This window comes from Pseudorca crassidens, chromosome 2 (genome assembly GCF_039906515.1).
Source record: "Pseudorca crassidens isolate mPseCra1 chromosome 2, mPseCra1.hap1, whole genome shotgun sequence".
In the NCBI taxonomy this organism is placed as follows: domain Eukaryota; kingdom Metazoa; phylum Chordata; class Mammalia; order Artiodactyla; family Delphinidae; genus Pseudorca; species Pseudorca crassidens.
The window spans coordinates 133,666,650-133,690,952 of NC_090297.1; the positions used below are offsets into that span (position 1 = coordinate 133,666,650).

Consider the following 24,303-nt stretch of genomic DNA (forward strand, 5'->3'; position numbering starts at 1 on the left):
TGTGTTGGGGGGGGATATTTAATTACCAGTTCAATCTCCTGTCAGGTCTAGTCAGATTTTCTGTTTCTTCTTGAGTCAGTTTTGATAGTGTCTTTCCAGGAATTTGTCCATTCATCTAGGTTATCTAATTTGTTAGAATACAACTGTTCATAGTATTCCCTTATTTTTATTTAATTTCTGTAGGGTCAATGTAATCCCTGTCATCCCTGATTTTAATAATTTGAGCTTTCTCTCTTATTTCCTGATCAGTGTAGCTAAAGGTTTGTCAATTTTTTAGTCTTTTTAAAAAACCAACTTTTTGTTTTGTTAATTTTTTTCTTCTCTATATTTTATTTATTTTCACTTTCATCTTTATTGCTTTCTTCCTTCTGTTGTGTTGGGTTTCATTTGTTGTTTTTCAAGTTTCTTAAGGTGGAAGATTATGTATTGATTTGGGATCTTTCTTTTTAAAATATTTAGTTACAAATTTCCTTCTATGAATGTTCTTTGTTGTAGCCCATAAGATTTAGTATGTTGTGTTTTCATTTACATTCATATCAGAATCTTTATTCTAATTTCCCTTGTTTTTTCTTTTCTTTCTTTCTTTCCTTCTCTCTCCCTCTCTCTTTTTATTTTTTCTTTTGATCCATTGGTTATTTAGGAATATGTTGTGTAATTTCTACATATTTGTGAATTTCCCAAATTCCCTTCTGTTACTGGTTTATAATTGCATTCCATTGTGGTTGAAGAATTTACTCTGTATGATTTTAACCCTTTTAATATTATTGAGAGTTATTTATAGCCAAACATGTGGGCTATCCTAGAGAAAAATCCATGTGCACTTTAGAAGAATGTGTATTTTGCTGTTGTTGTGTAGAGCATTCTACAAATACCTGTTAAGTCTAGTTGGTTTATACTGCTGTTCAAGTATTCTATTTCATTGATCTTCTGTCTCATTTTTATATTTATTATTGAAAGTGAGGTTTTGAAGTTTCCAACTATTATTGTTGAATTGTCTATTTCTCCTTTCAATTCTGTCTTTTTTGCTTCATGTACTTTGGGACTCTGTTGATAAGTACATATACATTTGTAATTGTTTTATCTTTTTATAGATTAACCCTTTTATTATTATAAAATTTTCTTCTTTTTCTCTAGCAACAATTTTGTCACATATTAGTATAACATAGTGTAATTAGGGCTTCCCTGGTGGCGCAGTGGTTGAGAGTCCGCCTGCCAATGCTAGAGGACACGGGTTCATGCCCCGGTCTGGGAAGATCCCACATGCCACAGAGCGGCTGGTCCCATGGCCATGGCCACTGAGCCTGCGCGTCCAGAGCCTGTGCTCCACAACAGGAGAGGCCACAACAGTGAGAGACCCGCGTACAGCCAAAAAAAAAAAAAAAAAAAATAGTGTAATTAATTTGTGTGATGTTTTATCTGATATCAGTATAGTTACTCCAGCTCTCTTTTGGTTACTGTTTACATGGTATATCCTTTCCATTGTTTTTCTTTCAACTTATTTGTGTCTAAAATTTGTCTCTTATAGAAAACATATAGTTGTATCATGTTGGTTTATTTTTATCCATTCTGCCAATATCTGCCTTTTAATTGAAGTAAGTGTTAATTTCATTGAAGATCTTTTGTATATGATGAGTCAATTCTCTCTTGCTGTTTTCAAGATTCTCTTTTTGCCTTGGCTTTTGACAGTTTGATTTTGATGTGTCCAGGTGTGGGTATTTTGAGTTTATATTACTTGGAGTTTGCTGAGCATCTTGAATGGGTAGATTGATGTTTTTCATCAAATTTGGGATGTTTTCAGCCATTATTTCTTCAAAGGTTCTTTTGCCCTTTCTCTTTTCCTTCTGAAACTCCAATTATGCATATGTTGGTACACTTAATGGTGTCCCACACATGTTTTTGAGGTTCTATCCATTTTTCTTCATTCTTTTTCTTTCTGTTCCTGAGACTGGATAATTGCAATTGACCTATCTTCAAGATTGCTAATTCTTTCTTTTGCCTGCTCACATTGTCTTTTGAGCTCCCCTAGTGAATTTTCCATTTCAACATCAGAATTTCTATTTGGTTCTTTGTATGTATGTATGTATGTATATGAAATTTCTATCTCTTTATTAATATTCTGTATCTGGTGATACATAATTCTTATACTTTAGTTCTTTTGGTGATATATAATTCTTATACTTTAGTTCTTTAGACATGACTTCTTTTAGTTCTTTGAATATACTTAAAATAACTGATTTAAGGTCTTCATCTAGTAAATCCAATATCTGGACTTCTTCAGGGACAGTTTCTATTGATTGCTTTTTCCTGTGTATGGACTGTACTTTCTTGCTTATTTACTTGTCTGGTAATATTTTGTTGAACACTAGATATTTTAAATAATATAATGTGACAACTCTGGAAATCAGATTTTCCACCCTTCCCAGGTTTGTTTTGCTGCTGCTATTTGGTGTTGTTTGTTTGTTTAGTGGCTTTTCTGAACTAAGTCTCTTTTCTTTGTTAAGTTGGCCACTGCAGTCTCTGCTTAATTGGCTTAGTGGTCAGCTAATGATTGCACAGAGATTTCTTTAAATGCCTAGAACTAATAAGTCTCCCAGTCTTTGCTGAGGACTCTGTGTGAATGTTGAAGCACACCTTCAATACTAAAACAGGCAGTTGACAACTCTGTCTTAGCCTTTACTTCCTCCTTTTTCAGAGCTTCAAGGTCAGCCAGAGGTGAGACTTTAGGGCCTTCTCAGGTATTTGCCGAACATGTGCACAGCCCAACATATGCACGTGACCTTGTAGATTCCTGAGAATGTGTCAGGGTTTTTCAAAGCTCCTATAAACATTTCATTCCACAGTTTTTCCTTTTAAACTTTTTGCTTAGCTTATTGTTTGCCCCACTGTTACCCATTGCTTTAGGTAGCCGTAAAGTTAAATAATTGCCTCTAATTGTTGTCAACAAACATATCAGAGTAAAAGACTTTTCACACTGAGTGAGCTCCAAGGTAGGTCAAATAGAGATAGCCTTGCCAGTGGGGTTTTTCAGAAAATCACCAGACAACTCAAATAATGACCATTCTCTGGGAATGAGGTTTTAAAGGTGCTTCAATCCTGTTTTGCCCACTCCAGTGGCTGGCAGGTTTCTAGTTTTCACCACGATTGGAAGCTTTTGGTTTTCACGGTCACCATGGAGCTGGAGAGGGGTCATGTTAAAATGTCACAAAGTTTGATGTTCTTACTGAGATCCAGTGGTTTTTCTTGAATAAATACCTATGGATTGAATAAATAGGCTAACCAAAACACCTTTTGTTAATTTTCAGAGTTTTGGAAAGAGTTGATTCTGACCATTTTGGCAAGTTTTCTCATTGTTTTTAATGGAGGAAAGAGTTTTTGAAGGTCTTTTTTCATTCATGTTCCTTGGTAGCTATTTTGATCCTTATTACAGCAGTTAGGATTAGGTTCACATACATGTGACAAAAAACCTGAGTTAACAGTGGCTTAAATACACAGGTTGTATTCTCTCACATTAAAACTTAAAAATAAGTTCAAACTGTTCAGGGACAGCAGCTTCTTTCAGCTTTCAACTCTGCCAGCCCTAGAATATGGCCCTCATTTTCTTTTCTTTTCTTTTCTTTTTTTTTTTTTACTATATATAATCTAGGTATATTATGTATAGAATACCTACAGGTGCACATATGTAAACACACATACATTGTTAGGGTTAAGCTTCGGGTTAGGGTTTTTGTGTCTTGAAGGCTTGCATTGTGCAGTTTCTCGATCTGTTTTCCAGATGATCCCCTGTCTCAGTTACATCGTTTGCAAATCAGTATTCTCTCACATTCGCTCCACTGCCTTTTCGTCGTGCGGCTACTTTGCCTGTGCCGTCGAAAACCCTTTTCAGTCGCCTGGAGCCCCAACTGGCTTTATTGTGCTTCTGTTTCCCTTGCCCGAGGAGACCGATCCACAGACATGTTTCTAAGACTGAGGTCCAAGAACGTACTGCCTATGGGTTTCTTCTAGGCCTGGCCTGGCTTTAGGTTTTATGTTGCAGTAGTCGATTTAGTGTCAGGTTCTTGTTGTAGGTGGTACGAGAAAGGAATCCAGTGTGATGCTTGTGCATGGAGCAGTCCAGTTTCCCCAGCACCGTTCATTGCACAAGCTATCTTGTCCCCATGGGACCTTCTCACCTCCTTTGTCAGAGACGAATTGACCACACAAGCGTGGCTTTCTCTCTGGGCTCTCTGTTCCCTTCCTTGGATCTATGTGGATGTCTTGTGTGCCAATACCATGCTGTCTTAATGATGGTAGGTTTGCAGTCTAGTTGGAAATCTGGCAGCGTGGGACATCTGAAATCTGCACTTCTTTCTGAAGAGCATATGGACACTCTCTAGGTTCTTTTGTGTTTCCAGACACATTTCGGAATTCTTGGTTATACTTGTCTGAGAAAGTCTGTGGGTATTTTGAGAGGAATGGCATCCACTCTATGGATTGCCTCAGGGGCATGGAATCATTTGCACGAGACGGACTCTTCTGACCTATGAGCATCACCTATCTTTCCATGTTGGGTGTGTGTTGTCTTCATTTTCTTTCATCGATATGTCTCTCATCCCATTTTCTGAGTTTCGGGTCTTGTAGGTCATGGGTTAGATGGACTCCTAGGTATTTTCTTTGTGTTGTTACCATCATTGTCCATGGGGTTGTCTTCTTCCTTTCTCATTCGGATAGTTTGTTGTGAGTGTACAGAATGTCAACTGATTTCTGTAGTATCGATGAGGTTTGTACCCTGCAATTGAACTGAGTTTCCTGAGTTTTGTTTTGTTTTCTTTTGGTGGGGTATTGCCTTCAGCATTTTCTGTGTAGAGAATTGGGTCAACTGGAATCTTTCCTCTGCCATCTGATACTCTTCTTTCTTCTTTCCATGCCGTTATTATGACGAGGACTTTCTCTGCATTTGTGCTCCGCCTTGGTGGGCTCCAGGTCCTCCAGCTGACTAGGGGAGAAGCTTGGCATGGTGCTCCAGGTCAGAGCTGGCAGTGCTGAGCTCTTTTCATAGCCCAGGATTGGGCCCCATGGACCTCTGGGCCCTGGTTCCGGACCCTCCATTGGCCCTCATTTTCATGGTCTAAGAAAACTCCTTAGCTCCAGCAATCATATCTGCATTCCAGGAGACAAGAAGAAGGAAGAGGTGAAGAAGAGCACACGCCCTTCCTTTAAGTATGCTTCCCAGAAATTGCACATGATATTTTAGAAGGTAGTCACATAGCCACACCCAGCTACATGGGAGGTTGAAAAATATGGTCTCTATTTAGAAGACCATGTGTGCAGCTAAAAACCAAGAGTTAATTACCAAGGAAGGAGGGAAACTAGCTGTGACATGTATTTGACAGGTAAAGAAACTAAGGTTTAAAGAAGTTCAGCAATTTATTCAAGGACACCCAGGCAGTATGTAGTGGTGCTAGGATTCAAATCAGGTGGTCTGATCCTAAAGCCTGTACTTTTTTTTAATGTTTATAGAGCACATTTTATTTTATATAATTGAATCCCATTGATATAATAACAATGCATTGCTGGTCTTTTCTGGGTGAAATATACAAAGTTCACAAAATTTCTCTCCCCTTGGTGCATATCATACTTTTTTTGGTTTTTAAAAAAATTTTTTTAACTTTTCATTTTATATTGGATCATAGTTTATTAACAATGTTGTGTTAGTTTCTGGTGTACAGCAAAGTGATTCAGTTATACACATACATGTATCTATTCTTTTCAAATTATCTTCCCATTTAGGTAGTTACATAATATTGAGCAAAGTTCCCTGTGCTATACAATAGGTCCTTGTTGGTTATCCATTTTAAATATAGCAGTGTGTACATGTCAATCCCAAACTTACTAACTATCCCTTGCCCCCACCCTTCCCCCGGAAACCATAAGTTCGTTCTCTAAGTCTGTGAGTCTGTTTCTGTATTGTAAATAAGTTCATTTCTATAATTTTTTTTAGATTCCACATATAAGCAATATCATACGATATTTGTCTTTCTCTGTCTGACTTACTTCACTCAGTATGACAATCTCTATGTCCATCAGTGTTGCTGCAAATGGCATTATTTCATTCTTTTTAATGGCTGAGTAATATTCTATTGTATATATGTACCACATCTTCCTAAAGCCTGTACTTTTAACTGTTTTGCCGTACAGATTCAGAGAAGTTAAATAACTTGATGAGGTCACAGAATTGGCAAGTGCAGATCTGTCTGGCGCCAAAACTCATCTTTTTGCCATATTTACCCCAAGCCATCTATTTTACTCTGGTGGGCCATCAGGAGAGTGAAAAATATAAACCTCACTGTTCAACCTGAAGATTCCTGATAGAGGTTTATTAAGATATCTAAATAAGGTACATCAAGTGTCTTTTAAACACAGGGCAACAATGAGTGCTTGAAGGACAGCAAATGAACCAAGATGACAGATAATCAGAACTAGAGCTATTAAGAAACATATGCTGTAGAACCTGCTTGCTTTCTGAAGTGGGAATAAAGAACTAGTAAGGTACAGGTTGTGAAATGCTATTAAAAAATCAGTATTGAAGTTTGCAATCTTGAACAGAATGCTAAGTACTAAGTTTATTTTGTTTTTCTCACTAATCTCCTAGATTCCTAGCCCCACTCTAACCAGTCAGTAGGTTATTATCAGTCCCTTCCACTCACATCTGGCTCTGGGATGGGGTGAGGCCCAGAGTAAGCCCAGGTCTTAAGGTTCCGCTGAGCTCACCCAAGGTCTAAGAGAACAGACTCCAGTGCCTGCCTTGACTCACCCCATTTCTTTTCTTTCTTTTTCAACTCTTTCTTCACTGTGGATTATCCTAAAGCTGAGTTAATTGAGGCCTGAATAAGGAAGGTCATATTATAATTATAAATTCAGGACAAGTTTGCAATTCAACCTGAGCTCCTCTTCATGTTGCTCACAGAGAATACACTCATGGAGAGGGTATCAGTGGAATTGCAGTTTGATAACCAAACAGAAACACAATTGAAGCTGTGGTGACTAATACACAGCCACCCAAAGATAATCCACTGTGGTTTGAATCCATCACACACACACACACACACACACACACACACACACACACACACACACACTCACACACACGGAGAAAAGGTTGGGTTCCAGCAGCTGGAGTAATTTTAGCTCTATCTAATGGTGTATGTTTGAATTACTGAAGTTAGAAAACTCATGGTTGGGGCTTCCCTGGTGGTGCAGTGGTTGAGTGTCCGCCTGCCGATGCAGGAGACACGGGTTTGTGCCCCGGTCCAGGAAGATCCCACATGCCGCGGAGCGGCTGGGCCCGTGAGCCATCGCCGCTGAGCCTGTGCGTCCGGAGCCTGTGCTCCACAACGGGAGAGGCCACAACAGTGAGAGGCCAGCATACCGCAAAAAAAAAACAACTCATGGTTAGAACTTGGGCCCCATTGGGAGCTGCCATCTGTCCCCCTCCTTTGCCTCTGGAAGCTTCCTCACTGGCATGCAGCAGATCCCTATTTCTAAGAGCTCCCTCTTCACCCTGCCCTGGAACCCCAAAAATAACCTCTGCTGATACCTTCCCTTGACACACACACACACACACACACACACACACACACACACACACAGGTGCAGGAATAACTCCAGCCTCTGCTTTTGTCTTCCACTTTGAACTTTTTCCAGGCTGTGGCGCCTCTCCACTGGTCTTTCTATAGCGGCACATCTGAATTCTTTCTGTCTACAATAAGGTTAACAGATGCCTATTGTGAGAATACCAGATTGCATTTAATTTTAAAAATTTAATTGAACACTTTATTTTGAGGTAGATTCACATGCTGTGGTAACAAATAATACAGGTAGATACCATGAGCTCTTTGCCCAGTTCTCCCCAGTGGTAATATCTTGCAAAACTATGGTACAATATCAGAGTCAGGATATTGACATTGGTCTAATCCCCAGATCTTATTCATGTTTCCTTCATCGTGTGTGTGTGTGTGTGTGTGTGTGTGTGTGTGTGTGAGTGTGTGTGTGTGTGTGTGTGAGTGTGTGAGGTCTTTGCTATTTTATCACATGTGGAGGTTTGTTTATCAATCACTATCTCTTGTGTTGCCCCCGACATCTAACCCCCCACATCTTCTTCTTGCTCCCTCCTCCACCCCCCAGCCCTAACCGCTGGCAACCTGTTCTCTATTGCTATATTTTTGTTGTTTTAAGAATGATATATAAATGAATCATAACCTATGTAACCTTTTGGGACTGGCTTTTTTGACTCAGCCTAATTCCCTTGAGATCCATCCAAATTTTTGCATATATTAATAAGTTGTTCCTTTTTATGCTGGGTTGTATTCCAAGGTATGGATATACCATAGTTAATTTAACCATTTACCCACTGACGGACATCTGGGTTGTTTTCAGTTTGAAGCTATTATGAATAAGGCTGCTATGAATACTCATATACAGGTTTTTCTGTAAAGTTAAAACATAAGTTTTTATTCTCTGGGATAATTGCACAAGAGTGCAGTTGCTGGGTCATGTGGTCGTTGCATGTTCAGCTTTGTAAGAAACTACCAAGATGTTCTCCACCAGCAATGTAGGAGTGATTCAGTTTCTGTACATCTTGGCCAGCAGTTGATATTGTCACTACGGTACTTCCTATTTTAGTCATTCTGATGGGTGTGTAGTGAAATCTCATTGTGGTAATTTAAGTTTTAAATCTATCTTTATATTTCAACTTTTAATTGTAAACTGATTTGTGCAGCTTTCGTGTATTGTTTTTTTCCCTAATACATTATTTTATTTTTTCCTAATATATTATTTTTTTCCTAATACATTATTTTATTTTCTTACTTCTTTTTTCTAATTGAACTATAGTTGCTATACAGTATTATATAAGTTACAGGTATATGATACAATGATTTGCAATTTTTAAAGGTTATACTCCATTTATAGTTATAGAATATTGGCTATATTCCATGTTGTACAGTATATCCTTGTAGCTTATTTATTTTATACATAGTAGTTTGTACCTCTTAATCCCCTACCCCTACCTTGCCCCTCCCCACTTCCTTCTCCCTACTGGTAACCACTAGTTTGTTCTCTATATCTGTGAGTCTGCTTCTTTTTTGTTATATTCACTAGTTTGTTGTAGTTTTTTAGATTCTACATATAAGTGATGTCATACTGTGTCTTTCTCTGTCTTGTGTATTATTTGTCAGAAGCTTCTTTACTATTAAACAACTGTGTGGAGCGTTGGAAAAATTCCAATTTTCCACCAAATTTCTGCTGGTATTCACGTAATTCCATTTCACTTGTCAATCCACCCTTTTTTTCAATATGCTTAGAATTCTATCACTGTCTGCTTTTGATAGATGACTTGATGCACAATGTTGAAAAATCTTCAGTAATTGTCAACTCAGAAGTTAACGTGACATATACTGCATGAATAGTGTAGTTAACGGGCTATTCTCACCTTCATGGGTCCATTATAAAGGGAATTGCTTTGTCCAAGTACCAATTATGTTTCTATATTCATAAAATATTTTTCTAATCAAAAAATTAAACTATGAGAAATAGACATCTGACTATATCTCTTCCAGCCCTTCCAGAATGAGAATTCATTCAGCCTCTCTGCCCAGTTCTGATCTGTAAGCTTCCACCTCGATTCCTCAATTCCACGTAGCCCAGGTCCCACATCAGCTTTCCGGCCATCATACTCGCCCCTGGGGAAAAATGAGAGGTAAGAGGGGAAACTCCATGTCCAAGTTTTTATTTGTCTGGGAGGGAAATTGATGTTTTTAGCAGACAACTTGAATGTTCACTTTGAAAAAAATAGAGACCCAGTTGCTTGGATACAGCCAGAAATGCATATCATTGAATCTACAGATGACCTGTAGTCATTTTGTCCTTATTTGAGTGTCTAATGTGTTAAGGGGGAAAATGAGACAGCTCTAACAAATAACTCACACCTGCTTGGGCTTTCTCTGTTGGTCCTCTGGGTGTGTGTGTATGCATCACACACCCACACATAAGTGTGTAATGAATGGCTTAGTATAAAACCCTGCAACAAACATCAATTCTGTAGATTACCAAGGAGGCCTAACTGGGTTCACTAGCAAAGCAACTTCTATAAAGGCTATATATAGTAGGCACATGCCTCCGTAGGCAGTGCAGCTATTTATTTTTTTAATAGGGGATTCTCATGTTACAAGGGCATCCCAGATTACTGAATAATTTATTTAATGGTAGATTATATGGGCTTCACTCTTTGCCAGTGAGCTCATACCCAAATGTCTAAAGGAGATAAGGTGAGCAAAAGCTAGAGCTCAGGCTTGGGTGAGCTGTTTTTTTTTTTTTTTTTTTAAGATATGCATATCTATTAGAGCCATATATACGTATTTTACTTAATAATATCTCAGCTGCATTGTCATATACATAATCGAGGCACCACTTCATTACTGACATTTAGCTAACTCGTAGCAATACATACAACACATGGTGCTGAGAGACACAGAATAGAATAATAAATGACCTTGTCTGTAGTTGGTGATTTTAACAAAGGACTGTGATGTATAAGGGTATGTTTGTTCTCTATGAAAATATAGGGAAACAGAGGGAGCAAAATTCAATGAAAGTATGTTAGATTTGGAAAATGGAGACAAGAAAAATAGATCTGGATAGGTATCTTTCTGTGAACCTCTACTGTTATCTTTTCAATGATGTGAAATACAAAAAACAATCACTTCCAAGCTTATAGAACTTAAGACATTTTGCCTTGAACTGTATATAGTCCTCAGGTAAGCAGAGGTACCTTGGAACATGGATATACTTTTGTGTCAAGCAAAATTTTGATGAAGATAAAAAATTTATTTAAAAAAATTTTAAATTTGACAATAAAGATGGCAAAAGATTTGAACAGGCACATCACGTAGAAGGAAATTCACATGGCCAATAACTGTGGCAAGAGGTGCCTTATTTTTTTTTAGTAATCAGGGAAATGCAGATTAAACCCATAATGAGATATCCCTATACACCCACCTGACAGTTAAAATTTTAAAGTTTGACAATAATAAGCGCTAATGAGGACAGAGAATAATGGGAACTACCGATAGTGGAACTTTGGATTGAAGCAGTGATTTTGGAAAATAGTCACCATTGTCTACTGAGGTTGAAGATGCACACAACCTGTTCACAAGTGAAGAAATGCCACTGTGGGAAAATGCCCTGGAGGTAGATGTCTATATGTATCCTGTGCACCAGAGTATATACAAGAATGTCTAGAGAAACATTGTTCCTAATAGCCCCAACCTGGAGACCAGGTTGTCTGCCCAACATAGAAAGGATAAGTGAGAACTAGAGCCACTTGCAATAGCAGGGATGAATTTCACAGACAGAATGTTGAGCAAAAGAAGCAAGACACATTTGGTAGAAAGCTCATAAACAAACAGGCAAAACTCAGTCTGTTGTTTAGGGATGCATAGAGAGAGGGTAAAACTATAAAGAAAAGCAAGGAAGTCATTATAGGAAAGGTTAGGATGGCGGTTACTTTTAGAGGAAAGGAAGGATTGTGATAGCAAAGAATACGCGAAACTTCTGGGCACTGGAAACGTTGTACTTCTTGACCCGGCTGTGGTTTCATGGGTTTTCACTTTACAGTTATTCACTAAACTGGATGTTAATTTTTAATGCACGTTTGTGTATGTATGTTATATTTCACACACACCTGCACACATGTACACAAACTATTAAATACTAAAAGATTGAGATTTGAAAAAAGAAACTTCCTAGTTCAATTTAGTTCCTTTAAAAAATGAACATGTTCAGTTGAATGAACACTTAAAACAATAAGTGAAATCTTATGTGTAGTTTCACATGAGAATTCTACAATGTAGTGCTGGAAAGACAGCCCGAGGAGAGGAAGAGCCCTTTTCCAGCAATCCCTGACCCTCAGCAGCCGTTTCCCTGGGCAATTCTTTGGGCCTCGATCCTCATCTGCAAAGACGATCAGCCCTAATTAGAACTCCCCGAAAGTCTCTGGTGTATTCTTGGGAGTTCTCTGTGGGAACTTTAATTTTTTTTAAATAAGAAATTCTTACCGTTTTGATGAGAATCTAAAGAACATGCACATCACCTGGGTCCTCTGTGTGTCCACTTTAGAGCTGACAGTGCCAGGATCACTCTGTGATTATGATTACGTTGGGGTCCTGATGTGCTGTTTCAATTGTCTCAGGACACTAAGGTGAAAGCACAGATGACCCTCAAGAGTAGAGTCTGCGTTTGCCAAGTGACCTCACGGAAGGCTCACAACCAGAGTTTTCACAGGAGTTTGAAGAGACCATGTTGTATGAGATGTGAGTTAGGGGACGATACCTAACCCCAAAAGTGACTCGGTACCCAGTGACAAAGTGAGGGGCAATTTACCCCGCAAAATCACACCATCTGTCTTGTTAAAGTAATGCTGTTAACTTAAGATTTATTGGTTTGCCGTTTGGTTGTCAAAATCGTGACGCTCTTTTGATTTTATAGTTGTAGAAGTTACAAGCCTGTGGGATGCATGCCCAGTTTCATGCGTGTACATATTTAACTAACGATCCTATAAAAGTAATTTACATCAACACTGGAAATCCTCAAACATTTTTTTTTTCTTGAGAAAGCATCACATGTCGTTGGAATTTGAGCCACGCTGAACCCCGTGACCTTCACTGACCCTCCTGTGATTCTGTTCCCATTTTGGAAGTCAAGCCCTTTCCAAAGCAAGTGGGAGGGTGTGTCCCCGGTGCAGCCTGGAAGCCCAACACCCTCATCTCTAGTCGTGACTCTCTACTGCAGGTGATTTTTCCTCCAGGGGACATTTGACAGTGTCAGGAGACCTTTTTGGTTGTCACAGCTAGAGGCAGGGCCTAGTCAGCAGAGGCCAGGGATGCTGCTAAACATCCTACCATGCACAGGACAGCCTCCAGAGCAAAGAACTCTCCAGGCCATCATGCCAGTGGTGCCCAGGGTGAGAACCCCTGGTTCTGCTCCCTAGAGCTTTCACTGCTCTGTGTTTGTTCCCAGTTTATCAGCATAAGGCAGTAGTTTTCTTTTATAACTTACCTTTCCTGGCAACTGTTTCCTTCCACGCAGGAGAAAAAGATAAGCAAACAAAACAGTGCCTCAGGTGTGAGGTCAGTGGCATGACCGGCTTGATTTAAGAGTGGAGGTTTGGACGGGGTCAGCCTTTTCACTGTTGTTGAGGCCACCTTTATTCCTGGTCCTCTTCTATGGGGTCCTGGTCCACCACCTACATAGAGTGATCTTGCTTTGCAGGGACCTGATCCCTGATGTTTGTAGCTGGTCTCTAGAGGGATTGTGCTCCAGAGTGATTCCCAGAGGAGCCAACATCTCTTCCAGAATAAACCACTGGAAATAATATTTGAGAGCTTCCAACAGATCTGAGGAATCTGGATCAATCTCCAAGGCTGATCTCAGGGTCCCCGTAGTTGTGTTTGTCTACGTGCCTGTAACGGCTGCTGGGAAACGTCTGCCCCGTGGCTATCTATCCCCGCGTAATTCTTATATTTGTTCATACAGAATCTGCTGGCTGTTCCTGGGTCCTATCTCACCTCCCCCCTCAGGTATTTAAATCCTTGGGAACAGAGACTTCTGTGTCTTTTGCGGTCACTGGTGCACCCCCCAGCATGCTCAGCACGGTGGCTGGCTCTGTGGAGGTCACACTGTCAGCAAGCTAGGGAAAAAGACCATGTTAAAAAACAGGCCAGGGCTTCCCTGGTGGCGCAGTGGTTGGGAGTCCGCCTGCCGATGCAGGGGGCGTGGGTTCGTGCCCCGGTCCGGGAGGATCCCACATGCCGCGGGGTGGCTGGGCCCGTGAGCCAAGGCCGCTGAGCCTGCGCGTCCGGAGCCTGTGCTCCACGGCGGGAGGGGCCACGGCGGTGAGGGGCCCGTGTACCGAAAAAAAAAAAACAACAACAACAACAAAAAAACGGGCCATCTGGGATGATGGGTGACGGTTTCCTGAACACTGTGCCCATCCTCTTCAGTCCCTCTTCTTGCCCATCTGTCGTTCTAGTGACCAGTGTCCAGTCACAAGCAGCCTCTTAATTTTGAAAGCATTCAAATCTACAGCTTTCTCCTGACAAGGGAACAGCCCTTGGTTTCCAGGACCAAACAAGTGGATGTGCTGTCACTCACCGGGCCTGGCAGGCTGCCCCAGGTAGAGATGGGCAGGGCCTCTGAGCACTCCTCCGTCTCTACCCTGTCTGGCCTCCTCCCCAGCGCACTCCCCCAGGGTCACAGAGACCGCTGTGGACAGGACTTCATCCAGCCCTGACAACCTCTGATGTAAAGCAGCTGACTGGATGCCTCACATCCTGCCTAAAACCACCACCCTTTTCTCCCCACCCTCATCCCTTTTTAAAAAGAAAAAACAATTCTTCTGTCTAACGTGTAGTCTTTCGAAAATACAGTGGAGGCACCATGCCTTTAGCAAAACACGGATGCTCCTGTGGTGTGGCAAACAGGGCCATTGTTTCCTGGCTGGTACTTTAGGGGTCTGTTCAGATCCCACAGCTGAGAGGAGGCCAGAGCTGCCAGGGGTCACTGACAAAACCGAGGGGCACAGACATCTCCACTTGGCACACAGCCCGCAGACCTCCTCTCCCCATGGGCTCTTTGGTTGACACCCCTCTCCCTCCTCCAGGTGCCCTCCTCCTGGGTCCTGCGCAGCTGGACCCACACCTGCATGGCTCAAGGTGGCTCACTGCAAAAGAAATGCAAACCATAGTTAAGGAAGGAAGCAAAATTGAAGGCCAGAGAAACTGAGCACTGGGGGTAAGGGAAAGAGGCTGGACCACAGAAAGGAAGGCCCATCATGGAGTCAGAGGTCAGAAGAGTGACGAGCACAGCAAGTAATGTTGTAGGAGACGGGTTAGTGGCAAGGGGTCAGGTAAAGTCCATGAGCAATGCCAGGCTGACGCCTCTCTTGTGGGATCTTGACGTTTTAGGTTTGGGGTAGAGCGAAGAGAGAGAAGGACGTGATGGCATAGGGATGACTAGGCAAGACTTGACAATCCTTCTGTCCATTTCAGCCAGATTTTTTTTTTTTCTTTTGCGGTGCATGGGCCTCTCACTGTTGTGGCCTCTCCCATTGCGGAGCACAGGCTCCGGACGCGCAGGCTCAGCGGCCATGGCTCATGGGCCCAGCCGCTCCGCGGCATGTGGAATCTTCCCAGACGGGGGCATGAATCTGCATCCCCTGCATCAGCAGGCGGACTCTCAACCACTGCGCCACCAGGGAAGCCCTCAGCCAGATTTTAAATCTATTATGTCCAGACTTGGGGGAAAGGGAAGTAGTTGTGATTTTCCCCTGACTTTACCCCAACACAATGATGACCTGGAGCCCAATGTATGACTCTGAAAGGGCAAGCCAGGCTCCATCGTAGCCAAAGCATAGCAAGCCCCCAGCTCAGTGGTGGAGAAGAGCTAAATGTGGTCCATCCACCTGGTGTGAGCCAGAACCTAATTTTAGCCTCCCATGAGCATATGCAAAGTGGGTCACCAGCTGCCCTGTCAGCCTCACCCAGGGCCACTTCTGTTCTACATCCTGCACCTGTGGGGATGTGCATGTCTCAGTGCTCACCGGCCAGTTCTGAGGCTGAGAACATCCTGGACTCACCCAGGCCTCCTTATTCCCTTGGCAACAGCCAGCTCCTTCCTGCCCTCCCACCCCAGAAGCAAAACCACACTTCCTGCACTTCTGCCCTGGCAGGTGGACCCCATGGGGGTAGGGGCCTCATGGAGGAGGTCTGTGCCCTGAGTTATAAGCAGGGAGAAGGACAGTGAGCCCACTTTCCTCTGTGAGATGGGATACGATCAGGTCAAGAACCCATGGTTCAGTGTGCAGAGCATCCCGGCTCCTATTTTCCCCTTCCTCTGGCTGCTGGCATTTTGTTCTTGTCATGGTTGATTAGCTCCCTAAGTAGAGGTTAGAGAAAATGAAAGGAGAAAAATGGAGAAATGAAAAGCTCTGGTAAAAGGTCTGGTGGGGAAGGAATTTAAAACCAATTAACCAGTTGAGATGTCAATTATCCCATCCACTCCCTGATACCTTTGTGGTGTGTAGAGTTAATGTTGGGTGTAGGCACAAAACACATTTTACACTCATTCACCAGTGAGTTCTCTGGTCTTCAGCTTGAAAGCTGGTGAGCTCAAGGTCAGGATGGTCTGCTGGGACCCAGGCTACCAGGTGACACCACACTCACAACCGGCCTGCAGGCTGAATGACAGGAAGCCCCACCTGTGTAGATGGCTGGGGTAGTAGCTGCAGGGAGTATGTGTGATGTCTCGTTGGCACCGCGGAAAGACACACACGGGGATGGGCTGTGGGAGCAGACAGAGTAGAAGAGGCAAAGAAATGTCTCTTCCTCTGTCATCCTCTGGGAGAACACCAAAGTCCTGAAACCTGGCCCTGAGGGATGACCACATATTAGAGGACCATCAAGGAACAGATCTGAGTAGTGGGAAGAGGCCAACACTGAAAGCCACAAGGGCCCCTCTGGCAAGAAGAGCGGATCTTGCTGCCAGGACTCTCAGGCCTAGAATTCTCTGCTAGTGGCCTCACTTCTTTCACCTTATTTATCCTTCCTCTTCACTGGACTATGTCACTCAAAAGAAAATGTGATGCTTAGGGAAACAAGTAAGACAGAGACAGACAAATACTGTATGTTATCACTTACACGTGGAATCTAAAAAAATATGACAAACTAGTGAATATGACAAAAAAGAAGCAGACTCACAGATACAGAGAACAAACTAGTGGTTACCAGTGGGGAGAGGGAAGGGGGGAGGGGAAAGATTGAGGTAGGGGATTAAGAGTTACAAACTATTATGTATAAAATAAGCTACAAGGATATATCATACAACACTGGGAATATAGCCAATGTTCTAGAATAACTGTAAATCAAGTATAAACTTTAAAAAATGTGAATTGCTATATTGTACACCTGTAACATAAAATATTGTGCATCAACTATATATCAATAAAAAAAAGAAAGATAAAATTAAAAAAAATAAAATGAGGTGCCAAGATTTTACTGATAAAGAAGAAAAAAAGAAAATGCAAAGATGGGCTATGCAGTTCCAGAAAGAGTCTCTGTGGCTCCACTAAAGTCAAGTGGGCTAGGAAACTATAGGAAAGGTCAAAACAGGTGCCAAAGGAGGAAGTAAATCTCTTCTGAGTAGCTGCTAAATTAAACGCTATTCATCTATGGGATGTGGGGTAGAATTATCTCCCCCATTTGAAATCCAGTTTCTACCCTGCCCGTAATGGGCCATCCAAGCCACTGGCCCTTTAGGAGAACCAGCTTGCTCTCTCTTAAGGGGTTGGCCTGAAATCACTCTACCAATAGAATTCACACCATTGGCTGAGATCCTACCCAGAAAATAGTCTCTCCAATTTAATACAGCAAACATACATATACCTTTGATATTTAGCGGGTGACTCTCTGGGAACGTGGAGTTACAACTCAGGTCACCCACCTTGAGTACCACACAATAGAAGGAGAGCCCTAGCAGTGTGGGCAGCTGGGGAGCAGCTGAGAACAGCCTGGGCACCATCATTCACTAAACCACCCTCCAAACCAAGCCCATAATTGAAGTCAGCCCGTGACTGAGGAGTTGACATGGTCCCCTCTGATGAACCCCACCGATAAACCACTGTTCCCACCACCATCACCCTCCTTCCTGCGATCTCTGGCTTTGCTGGTGGGAGGGCCTGGAGTGGGTGTGTTATCACCACCGCAGACTGCCTTTCGCCACATGCAGCGCTGCCACAGGCAGTACCAAGCAACGGGAGAACCGCCAGATGCAACGGTTTCTCTGGCACAACTCAGAGAAGAGACTCGACGTTTTTGCTCTGTATGGACCTGGGGTACGCTTAGAGGGGGAGAGGAGATGGCCTGGTTGTTCCCTGCTAAAAGGGATTTCCCAGAAAGTCATAAATCCGAGAGACAAAATCAGCTGGCACTCATGGAGCTCCTGCTACGGAAGACTGCAGAAGAGAGCTCCTGAGGGCAGCAGGTTTGGGTTTCCTGGTGTGGGGACTGAGGCACAGAAGTAGGTCTGTCTGTCTGTCAGAGAAGAGTGAAGAGGGCAATCCAAGAATAACAACATGAAGGGGAGGAAAACCTAAGAAATATGCCTTTGAAATGACTGTTTCTCTTTGGAAACCCTAAAAGTGAGTAAATCACATTGTTTGGGTCCCAAGTGGTGTGGCTTCATCCCCTATCCAAGGATGTGGACCAGTCATGGGCCATGCATGTGTGAAGTCAGAGAAAGGAAAATGTCACACTTCTATGGTGTTTTACAGCTGCTTTTACCCATGTGGTTGTACCTGATGCTCACAGCAACCTCTGAAGTGGACAAGAATTACTATCTTCATTTCACAGATGAAAAAAATGGAGTCTAAGAGAGATTAATTGACCTCTTGAAAGCCACACTCTTTCTACATGGCAGAGCCTGGATTAGAACCTGGGTGTTCTAACTTTAAATTCAGGGGTCTTGCAGCTATGGCAGTGGTTTTTAAACTGTGTACCCAACAGAGCATCCTGGGACAGGAAGGGAATCCTGGCATCCCCAGTCCCCACTCAGACGGGAGCAGCTCCAATTTTGTTTGCTTTATCTGTTGGTGTTCCATTCAAGATTTTGTGTGTAAAAAAGGGGTTTGATATAGGTTGGAAATTCACTGCACTCTGCCATGATCCTTCCAGTGGGGTCTCAGCCTCAGGACAAGGAGTCCACGTGGAACACGTACAAGGAACCGAGGGATGGAGATAACAGCTCCAGAGGCAAACTCCCCATATGCGCACGCTCGGCACTTTAGGTCTTAGGGAGGGAGAGAAAGAGCTGAAGCCTGTCAACTGGGGAAGTACTTACTGGCTGCACATCATGGGGTGCTGCCTGGTCAGCTTTGTGGGTCTTGTCCAGACAAATCTAAAGCCCTCAGCAGACTCTGAGTCACAGGCTGTCCAAGCTTAATCCGCTGTTGCAGCCTCATGCCCGGTAAGCAATGCTTCTGGGCTCCTCCATGCCCAGCCTCCAGTGAAATGCATGCTTATCCCGAGGGTTGCTGGGGAATCACCTAGTCAAGGGGTGAGGCCACTCAGGATGTCTGAACCCTCAGACCTCCCAACAGTTTGCCTTTTTCTCCGAGCTCTTCTTTCATACGACTGTCTGCTCTCTCACTGCTGTTCTGAGCTTTCCAGGAACCCTGCATTACACCTGCTGGTTTCAGCTTCTCTAAACAGGATCTGTTTAGAAACAGCCTCCTACTTCTCCCCAGTGTCCCACTTGGCAAATATTCTTGCTTACCAAGGGCCTTCTGGAGCTGTGTGGAGTTGAGCAAATCATTTAAGGTTGGGTTTTGACCCTTTAACCTGGCCTATAAAAAGCCTCCTGCGAGATTTGCCTAAGGCCTGACTGCTGTCATCACGGTTGATGGACCTAAATACATCCATTTGTTCAGATTTTACAAAGCCCTTACAGCTTGCTTTTGTCATTTGTTTTCACATCTCTCTCCTTAAACTACATGTGACAGAAAGAAATCAGACAGACCTGGCTTAGAATTCCAGCTTTGGACTTACTAACTGTAGAATCTTAGACTAGCTACTCAACTTTTCTGACCTTCCTTTTCCTCATTTATATAAAAGAGATAATACCACTGCACAGGGTTGTTGTTTCGTTTTTTTAAATGAAGAATAAGCGAGATAAAGAATCCTGTACAGTGTTTGGCACAGGGTCAGATTTAAATAGATGCTAGTGTCTCCTTCCTCCTTAAGGATACAACCCAAAATTTATCCACATTTGTTTCCCCCAAATCTAGCACAATGACTGGCACATAATATACACTCAGTAAGTGTTTGTTGGCGTTGTGAATGAATGAGTGAATCAAGAGGACATATATGAAACTGATAGGACAGGCCACAGGAAGAGTTGCCAAAACTTGTTGAGTCCTGTAAAACAAGTTATAGTATTAGAATTTGAGAAGTGAGAAATGTACCCTAAAGAGGTAATCAAGTGCTCCAAACTGTACTTACAAAGATGTTCATTGTTGTGTTCTTTATAATAGTGAAGTTTTTGAAATAACCTACATGTCCAACAAAAGGGACAGGGTACATTAAGGTGATTTAATGTAATAAAATTCTAGGTACCCATTTTTTAAATGTAGATTTAGAAGTATTATTCTATAAAAATAACAAAAACATATTTTTAGGTGAAATGGTATGTTATAAAATTGTAGTCATAAAATTATCTGTATTTCAAAAGAAAGAAATACTTTCAAGAATATGAAAAGACAGTGGTTATGTCTGGATGGTGGAATTACACTAATTTTTAAAATATATGTTTCAATATTGTTTGACTTTTTATGAGTCTCATTTTTATAATCAGGAAAAAAATGTTCTTTTGGAAAACCAAAACGTACAAAGGGTATAACAATCGGTGGGTGACGGTTGTTTTGTTTTTTGTTGAAAATGTCAAAACCCAGTATAAACTCGAGACTCAAAGTAAAATGTATCTGGAAGCCTAATATGACTGTAGGAAGGTCGAGGTGTGGCTGTTCCTTGAGAATACCTGGGACCACATCTGTCATACCGCATTTCTGGGTGTTGGTATCATTCCTTCTACTGTAGGCCAGCTTCCTCCCCACGGCAGGAAACACCATCTTGATGAGCTCTGAGCTGCTAGTCTCCACCACAGAGAGGAAATGGGCACTGTGCTCTATGGTCCTTAGGTCATAAATTCCAAAGGTACACTGCAGTTGGCTCCATGGGCCAGCTGTCTGTCCTTTATCCAGCCACCATGCCCAGGGTGTAATGGGCTCTATAATTGGCCCAGCTTGTGGTCCGCTCCCACCCTTAGGTCCATCAGTGTGACCCAGAAGGCGGGTCCTGTGAGAAGAGCTTCATTAATGGGTTGAGAAATGGTTGTCCTCTTCCCCCTGCACTCTTCTGATGTGAACTAATATTTCCTCAGAGGTGAGGAAGAGAAGATAGGAAGTTCTGAGTGCGTTGGCTTAATTTTTGTTTTCAGAGGAGGGCGGGGGAAGAGCGAAGGTAGAGGGGTGGCCAGGGTTGGATCAACAGTTGTCAGTAGCAGAGGCAGTGAGTGAGCTTCCCTGATATGTCCCTGTGCTGGTTCACAGAGTCATCTGAGTTCTCAAATAGCTTATGGCTCAACCCAAGGGCTGAATGGTGGTTAGATAGAGGCATCAGCTTTTGTTGTTCTCATTACCTGACCTCTCTTCCTGAGCACCTTTCATCACTACCTTGTTAAGCTGGGAGAAATATATCTTCTAAAGAATGGTGGATTTTCTTAGAGTGTGTTGCATGAAACAGCCAGAGTTCAAAAAAACATTCAGTGGTTTCCATTCCTCTGTGCATTCCCTGCTGCACTTACTTACTTTGGAGATGATAATTTAATTTCTTTCAAAAATAGAGTGGCTGTGTCCAGAAAATAAACATTTTTAAATGCAGTAGTATCTCATGATATCATAGCTCACTGTAACAATTCAATTTGGAATAAGGTATTTGGTTGAAATGAGATCACTGCACTGTGAGTGCCTGATGGTCAAGAACTATACTTATGTCACCTCTGAGCCCTAGCTCCTAGTGCAGTGGTGGTCCACTGTAGGTCCTTAGAGGTTAATGGTACTCAGAAGTCGCATGGTTCGTTCTTAACATATTTGTTTCTTTGGGTTTCTATTAGTACTTTTTTCTTCCTGCTTACATTTTTTGTGTCTATTAAGGATGCCACACATTTCCCCAAATGTGGTTCCTGCAGTAAACCATTTTCACAGGCATGTTCTTCCTCTGAGTCTTTGAGATGATGTTCCCTCTACCTTGTTCTCCAGCATTTCCCCACTTAATTCATTTTTGATCACTTTACTCATCCTTGACCAAGATAAGACCTAGTTTCCCCTCAACAGAGAGGCTATTTTGTCTGCCTTGGGTTGGGCTCATTTTTCACTTGAGCACTGGCTGAATCCTCTTCTTTTTATTTTTGAATTTTATTTAATTTATTTTTTTATACTGCAGGTTCTTATTACTTATCCATTTTACACATATTAGTGTTTACATGTCAATCCCAATCTCCCAATTCATCACACCACCATCCCCACCCCCGCCGCTTTCCCCCTTGGTGTCCATACATTTGTTCTCTACATCTGTGTCTCAATTTCTGCCATGCAGACCAGTTCATCTGTACCATTTTTCTAGGTTCCACATATATGCATTAATATACGATATTTGTTTTTCTCTTTCTGACTTACTTCACTCTGTATGACAGTCTTTAGATTCATCCACATCTCTACAAATGACCCAATTTCATTCCTTTTTATGGCTGAGTAATATTCCATTGTATATATGTACCACATCTTCTTTATCCATTCGTCTGTCGATGGGCATTTAGGTTGCTTCCATGACCTGGCTATTGTAAAAAGTGCTGCAATGAGCATTGGGATGCATGTGTCTTTTTGAATCATGGTTTTCTCTTTACTCCATTCACCATTGAGAATGATGTTTGCTGTGAGTCTGTCGTATATGGCCTTTATTATGTTGAGGTAGGTTCTCTCTATGCCCACTTTCTGGAGAATTTTTGTCATAAATCGGTGTTGAATTTTTTCAGAAGCTTTTTCTGCATCTATTGAGATGATCGTATGGTTTTTATTCTTCAGTTTGTTAATATGGTGTATCACATTGATTGATTTGTGTATATTAAAGAATCCTTGCATCCCTGGGATAATCCCACTTAATCATGGTGTATGATCCTTTTAATTTGTTGTTGGATTCTGTTTGCTAGTATTTTGTTGAGGATTTTTGCATCTATATTCATCAGTGATATTGATCATATACTGGGTATATGCCCAGTAGTGGGATTCCTGGGTCATATAGTAATTCTATTTTTAGTTTTTTAAGGAACCTCCATACTGTTCTCCATAGTTGCTGTATGAATCTACATTCCCACCAACAGTGCAAGAGGGTTCCCTTTTCTCCACACCCTCTACAGCATTTGTTGATTGTAGATTTTCTTGTGATGCCCATTCTAACTGGTGTGAGTTGATACCTCATTGTAGTTTTGATTTGCATTTCTCTAATAATTAGTGCTGTTGAGCAGCTTTTCATGTGCTTCTTCTATCTGTATATTTTCTTTGGGGAAATGTCTATTTAGGTCTTCTGCCCATTTTTGGATTGGGTTATTTGTTTCTTTAATATTGAGCTGCATGAGCTGTTTATATATTTTGGAGATTAATCCTTTGTCCGCTGATTCGTTTGCAAATATTTTCTCCCATTCTGAGGGTTGTCTTTTCGTCTTATTTGTAGTTTCCTTTGCTTTGCAAAAGCTTTTAAGTTTCATTAGGTCCCATTTGTTTATATTTGGTTTTATTTCCATTACTCTAGGAGGTGGGTCAAAAAAGTTGTTGCTGATATTTATATCAAAGAGTGTTCTTCGTATGTTTTCCTCTAAGAGTTTTATAGTGTCTGGTCTTACATTTAGGTCTCGAATCCATTTTGAGTTTATTTTTGTCTATGGTGTGAGGGAGTGTTCTAATTTCATTCTTTTACATGTAGCTGTCCAGTTTTCCCAGCACCACTTATTGAAGAGACTGTCTTTTCTCCATTGTATATCCTTGCCTCCTTTGTCATAGATTAGTTGACCATAGGTACATGGGTTTATCTCTGGGCTTTCTATCCTGTTCCATTGACCTATATTTCTGTTTATGTGTCAGTACCATATTGTCTTGATTACTGTAGCTTTGTAGTGTAGTCTGAAGTCAGGGAGTCTGATTCCTCCAGCTCCGTTTTTTTTCCCTCAAGACTGCTTTAGCTACTCGGGGTCTTTTGTGTGTCCATACAAATTTTAAGATTTTTTTCTTCTAGTTCTGTAAAAAATGCCATTGGTAATTTGATAGGGATTGCATTGAACCTGTAGATTGCTTTGGGTAGTATAGTTATTTTCACAATATTGATTCTTCCAACCCAAGAACATGGTATATCTCTCCATCTCTTTGTATCATCTTTAATTTCTTTCATCAGTGTCTTATAGTTTTCTGCATACAGGTCTTTTGTCTCCCTAGGTAGGTTTATTCCTGGGTATTTTATTCTTTTTGTTGCAATGGTAAATGGGAGTGTTCCCTTAATTTCTCTTTCAGATTTTTCATCATTAGTGTATAGGAATGCAAGGTTTCTGTGCATTAATTGTGTATCCTGCAGCTTTACCAAATTCATTGATTAGCTCCAGTAGTTTTCTGGTGGCATC

General features: G+C 41.7%; 1 long non-coding RNA gene across 3 annotated transcripts in view; it reads left to right on the forward strand.

The window, feature by feature from the left end:
• The window catches only part of LOC137211828 (uncharacterized), a 121,022-nt gene that overhangs the window by 19,581 nt on the left and 77,138 nt on the right, over positions 1–24,303 (forward strand). For all 3 annotated transcript variants that reach the window (XR_010937233.1, XR_010937236.1, XR_010937232.1), the window contains exon 4: positions 9,594–9,733. This is a non-coding gene — a long non-coding RNA (uncharacterized lncRNA). The remainder of the gene's footprint in view (positions 1–9,593; positions 9,734–24,303) is intronic.